Raw genomic sequence first — 6,000 nt, forward strand, 5'->3', positions numbered from 1 at the left:
TCCTCACCGCTGCCACCAATATGTCACGATTCACACCGTGACCGTCACCCCTATGTCACGGATCGGGGTGACTTTAGGCCAACAGACGGCTATCACATGTGCAGGGGTGCTTATCTTAGTTATCCCTCCACTGCTATAATGTGATGAAAAAAACACACACAAGGTTATTGACCTCTTAGTTTACAGCAGGGGCTTATTTTAGGTATCCCACTGCTCTTCAATATACCATGAACTGCAGGGATTTATGTATATCCCGCTTACAGTTCCACTTGAAACCTGCAGCTCTCTGGCGCCCCCTTACCCTCAGGTCAGATTAGGTACTGCACCTAGGATAATTAGTCACCAGAAAGGCTGCCTGCTATGTACTGGCTATTGGGCACGCTGCAGCCAGGCGATATAAATACTCCGGCTCAGGCAGGAACAATAATTATCAATGCCGCAGTCGCTACAACGACTCCCAACTACCCAGTACAAAGGTATGCTGCCACCAGCTTTGATTAAACGGGTCCGAAGCTAACCCAAAACAGTAGCGTAATTCCCTTCAGAAGGCTTAAGGTACGTTTTAGAACAGGAGAACGGAAACTAGTAATTTATATAGTTTACTCCGAAAAAGGCAGTGTTTACAAAAGACATATAAAGATGTTACAATATGAGACAATTGAAAATGTACAAGGTAATTATAAAATAAAAGGATTAAATGAGAAAAGGTAAAACTCACATGTTCTCAGTCCATTTCAGGCAACCAGGCTAGTAGGTGGAGTTCCCATATGTCCCAATGCATCAGGACTGGAAGTCCGGGCTCTTCAGGTGAAAAACTCCCTGCTGGGAGCCTGGCAGAAACTTATAAACCGCAGCCCGTGACATCACCAACAGGGCTGGGTTACACAGTCCCTCCTATCTCTTCAGTCCTTGTAAATTTAACACAAGTTTGTCTAATGCCTTTATCTTTGCTACCGAACATGTCAGAATCATAACACACCCAGCATTCATCTTGTATTAACATTTGCTCTCTATAGATACTAAATTCGGGCTAGTAGAGACACTCAGTTCCAGAGAAATCTATATTTTGTCCCTGTTTGAACTAGAAGCCTGCGTTTATCGTGGCTGATAGAACCGTCGATGGAGATTCACAAACTGGACCCATCGTTTTCCTAGACAAAACCATTGGCCCAATATCTTATGATATTAGAACAAAGACCCTCATGGATTCTGGAGACTTCTAATCCAGTTCTAGCTGGAGGAGAGTTTGAGCCTACCCAAGCGATCATAAAAATTCTTTTGGCAGGAGCATGAAGGGTGAGTTGCTCAAAGTCCGGAGTTTACAACCAGAGCAATAAAAGCTCTTCCCCCCATTTAAAAGAAAAACTTCACACACATTCCAGCAAGCAAAACACAGAGAGGAGGGGGGGTTTAGCCCACCGCATGGCACTAACAGGCAAGAGCAACTAACGTATATTTTCATACAATATCATGGCAGGTTCACCCCGGCGGGACAGTCCATCTGCATTCCCATGCTCCCTGCCTGTTTTGTGTTCAATGATGAAGTCAAACTGCTGAAGGGCAAGGCTCCAGCGTAGCAACCTGCCGTTGGTTCCACAGATGGTGTTTAGCCAGAGCAGAGGGTTGTAGTCGGTCACCACAGTGAAGATACGACCGTACAAGTAGGGCTGCAAGCGCTGCAGGACCCAGACTATGGCCAAGCACTCCTTCTCGATGGTGGAGTAGGCCACTTCCCTCGGCAAAAGTTTCTGGCTCAGGTACAACACGGGGTGCTCTTGGTCCTCCGAGTCAACCTGGCCAAGCACAGCACCAAGGCCAAACTCGCTGGCATCAGTCTGTACCAAGAACGGTCGACTGCTTTCAACACAGGGGCCTTGCACAGTGCTGTTTTCAACGCCTGGAAGGCCCCCTCACAGCCATCGGTCCAGTTGATGATGTGGGGTAGCTTCTTCCTGGTGATGTCCGTCAAAGGTTTTGCCAGTGCTGTACGAAGCGCCTATAGTACCCTGCAGTGCCCAGGAAGGACATCACCTGTTTCTTGGTCCTGGGAGTGGGCCAGTCCACGATCGCTCCCACTTTCTCAGGCTCTGGCTTTAGGGTGCTTCCGCCTACCTGGTGCCCCAGGTAGTGGACCTCCCTCATGCCCATCTGGCACTTTCCCGGCTTGATAGTCAGTCCTGCTCGGTGAGTTCGCCTGAGCACCTCCTCGAGATGCTGCAGGTGTTCCTCCCAGGAGGGACTGAAGATGGCAATGTCATCCAAGTACGCCACAGCGTACTCCTCCAGTCCCTGAAGCAGGAGGTTGACCATCCGCTGGAAAGTGGCAGGGGCATTCTTCATGCCGAAGGGCATGACCGTGGACTTGTACAGTCCAAAGGGTGTGATAAAGGCGGACTTCTCCTGCGCCTTGGGGCTCAGGGGAATCTGCCAGTATCCTCGACTCAGATCCATTATTGTCAGGTATTTTGCGCCAGCTAACTTCTCAAGCAGCTCCTCGATGCGCGGCATTGGGTGCGCGTCCGAGGCTGTGATGGCATTGAGCCCCCTGTAGTCCACGCAGAACCGAGTGGTCCGGTCTTTCTTTGGCACGAGAACTACAGGTGAGGCCCACGCGCTCTTTGACCGTCGAATCACCCCCAGCTGTAACATCTCATCGATCTCCTGGCGCATAACCTGCTGCACCTGGTCGGAGATACGATAGGGTGTTCGCCGTAGTGGGGCATGATTCCCGGTGTCCACCTCGTGGACTGCTAACTCAGTCCTTCCAGGCCGGTTGGAGAACATGACCGGGAAGGGTTCCAGTGTGGTTTGCAACTGCAACCGCTGTGCTTCAGTTAACGAGGCGCTTACCTCCACGTCCTCGATGGACCCACCGGTGTTGGCTTGGGCCAGCAAGTCCCGGAGGGTGTCTTCCTCCCCGTCTTCGGGCAAGCTGCAGACCGGTAGGACGAAAGGTTAATATTCATGATGAGCCTCCATCATGTTGACGTGAAAGGCCTTTCGCCTACCCCGAGCATGGTCCAGCGTGACCACGTAGGTGGCCGGGTTGAGCTGTTGGTGGACAACGTACGGGCCCTCCCAGGCTGCCTGAAGCTTATCCGTTGGCACGGGGACCAGCACCCACACCTTTTGACCCACGTGGTAGGTCCGCTCCCGGGCGTTCTGGTCGTACCAGTGCTTCTGATCAGCCTGAGCCTGCGTCATGTTGTCATGCACCAAATGCGTCAAGGTCTGCATCTTGTCACGGAAGCGCATGACATACTCCACTATGGACACTTCAGAAGAGTTCAGCTCCTCTTCCCAGGATTCTCTGACCATCCCAAGGGGTCCCCGGACTCGCCTGACGTACAGGAGCTCAAAGGGGGAGAACCCCATCGAGGCCCGCGGAACCTCTCGGTAAGCGAACAGCAGGTGTGGGAGGTACCGCTCCCAGTCGCACCCCTGTGTCTCAACCAGCATGCGTAGCATCTGTTTGAGGGTACCATTGAAGCGTTCACACAAGCCATTGGTCTGTGGGTGATACGCACTCGATACCAGGTGCTTCACCTGCATTCTCTTACAGAGAGCCTCCATTAGGCGAGACATGAATTGGGTCCCTTGATCAGTAAGCATCTCCCTGGGAAATCCTACACGTGCAAAGAGAGCCAACAGGGCATCCGCCACCTTATCTGCCCTAGTTGATGACAGAGCTACTGCCTCTGGGTACTGGGTAGCGTAGTCTACCACAGTAAGGATATATTGCTTTCCAGAGCTGCTGGAGACGGCCAGCGGGCCCACAATGTCCACCGCGATCCTCTGGAAAGGCTCCTCTATCACTGGCAAAGGGATCAGTGGAGCCTTAAGAGCAGGCCCCGCCTTCCCCACTCTTTGACAGGTGATACAGGAGCCGCAGTAGTTTGACACATCTGTCCCCATCTTAGGCCAATAGAAGTATTGAGACAGCCGGGCCTTTGTTTTGCTGATCCCCAAGTGTCCAGCTAGCGGGATCTAATGGGCAATCCGTAACAACTCACCCCGGAATTGCTGCGGGACGACCAGCTATCTTTCCCTCAACCACTCCTTTTGTGATTTTCCGGGTACTGTCTCCCGGTACAACCTTCCTCATTCCCAGAACACCCTCTCCTTATCAGTCTCGGGGATGGGCGTCTCGGCGAGTTGTATCAAACTCTCTAGGCTCGCATCTGTGTGCAGAGTGGCCTGAAACTCCTGGCTAGGGGAAGCCAGAAGCGACATCAGGGTCCCTTCCCCACGGGAACCCTCTGGAACCTGCTCTGGGTCCACCTGTGGTTCAGTCACAATGATGACTGAGGAGGGTCCGGAAGGCAGACAGTTATCTGCGTTCCGGGCACTCTGACTGCGGGTGACAGCAGCTACGTAGGCTGTCTCCCCGGGGATTTCTACCGACCCATCAGCCGACGCTGCTATGGGCTCTACCTCCCCATCAACCCCCATTACCTCAGGAGCATTGCTACTTATGGGCCAGTTACCTTCCTCGATGGCAATGGTCAATTGCATGGCATCACCTTCCTCACGGTTCCCATGTATCTCCCCATTTCCTGTAGCACCGACACTTGCCCCTGCCAGGGGTTCCTCAGCCGTCTCACTCCGCAGAGCGACGTGGCTGAGCAGTCCTGTACCTATGGACACATCAACTTGCACAGAAAAATCATTATCAGGTTCAGTTGGCACAGGTACAACATTTTCACCATCACTCCTAGGGAAAAAATGGTTATCAAATGCATCATTATAAGATAAAGCATGGTCAGGTAACACATGCAATTTCCCATCATCATCATCAGGGTTAACGTTACCCTTATTAGCAGATTGGGGAGGGGTGTCAGGGACGTAGTATGCAACCATCCTCCCCAAATCAGTCCCCAACAAAACATCAGTGGGCAAATTATCAGACAGCCCCACTTCCTTCACACCGCTCCCGGCACCCCAATCAATATAAACCTGGGCCATTGGCAAGGGACAGCTGATGCCCCCAATCCCAGTGACAGTTAGGGTTTTCCCCGGAATGATTTCTTCAGGGGCTGCCAGTTCGGGTCGGATGAGGGGTCGTTCAGCCCGGGTGTCTTTGAGGCCTGTAGCAACATGGCCTCCCACGGTGACGTGCTGTACGTTGTCACACACCCTCCCAGCCACACCACCCACCAAAAGAACTGCTGCATTAGGCCCTGGGGCCTTGGATGGGGGGTTCTTCTGCTTGTCTGGACAGTGGGGACTGATATGACCAGTCCGCTTGCAGACGTAACACTGGCGAGGTTCAGTGGTAGGTCTGGTGCTGTTGGCTACGGGAACAGGACTTCTGGGGTGTTGGCTGGCAGGGGTACTGGCGTTGGTTGTAGGCTTACCCCATCTCCAGCTGGTGGTGACTGGCTTCCGCACTTCCGATCTACGGTTGGCCTCATAGGCATCGGCAATCTGCGCTGCTTTCGTCACGTTTTTGGGTTCTCTGTCCATCACGAACTGTCGCACCTCAGCTGGGCAAAGATGTACGAACTGGTCTTTGATCATCAGGTCTCGCAGCTGTGCAAAGGTGGTCACTGACAGTCCCTGGGTCCACTGGTCAAAGTGGGTCCCCAGTCCATGTGCCACATCGCTGAAACTGTCATGTGGGCCACGGTGGAGGTTCCGGAACTTTCTACGGTACACCTCGGGTGTAAGCTGGTACTTGGCTATCAGAGCCTGCTTGATGGCCTCATAGTCACCATCTTGTTCTTGAGGGAGGGCAGCAAATGCCTCCAGAGCTTTGCCTCTCAGCCCTGGGGTCAGGTATCGTGCCCATTCATCTGTAGGCAGCTGGTACTGTCTGCAGGCTTTCTCAAAGGCCGGCAGAAAAGTTTCCAAGTCCCCATCCTTTTCCATAACAGGAAAGTGATCGGGCCGGGGCTTCGGTATCTGAGCACTGTTGGGCTCACGGCTCCGGGAGGTGGAGGGCATCCCCCCTGCCGGAGCATCTCCAGTTCATATTCTCGCTGGGCTTGGCGCTCAGAT

The sequence above is a fragment of the Ranitomeya variabilis genome, chromosome 4, assembly GCF_051348905.1.
Source record: "Ranitomeya variabilis isolate aRanVar5 chromosome 4, aRanVar5.hap1, whole genome shotgun sequence".
NCBI lineage: Eukaryota > Metazoa > Chordata > Amphibia > Anura > Dendrobatidae > Ranitomeya > Ranitomeya variabilis.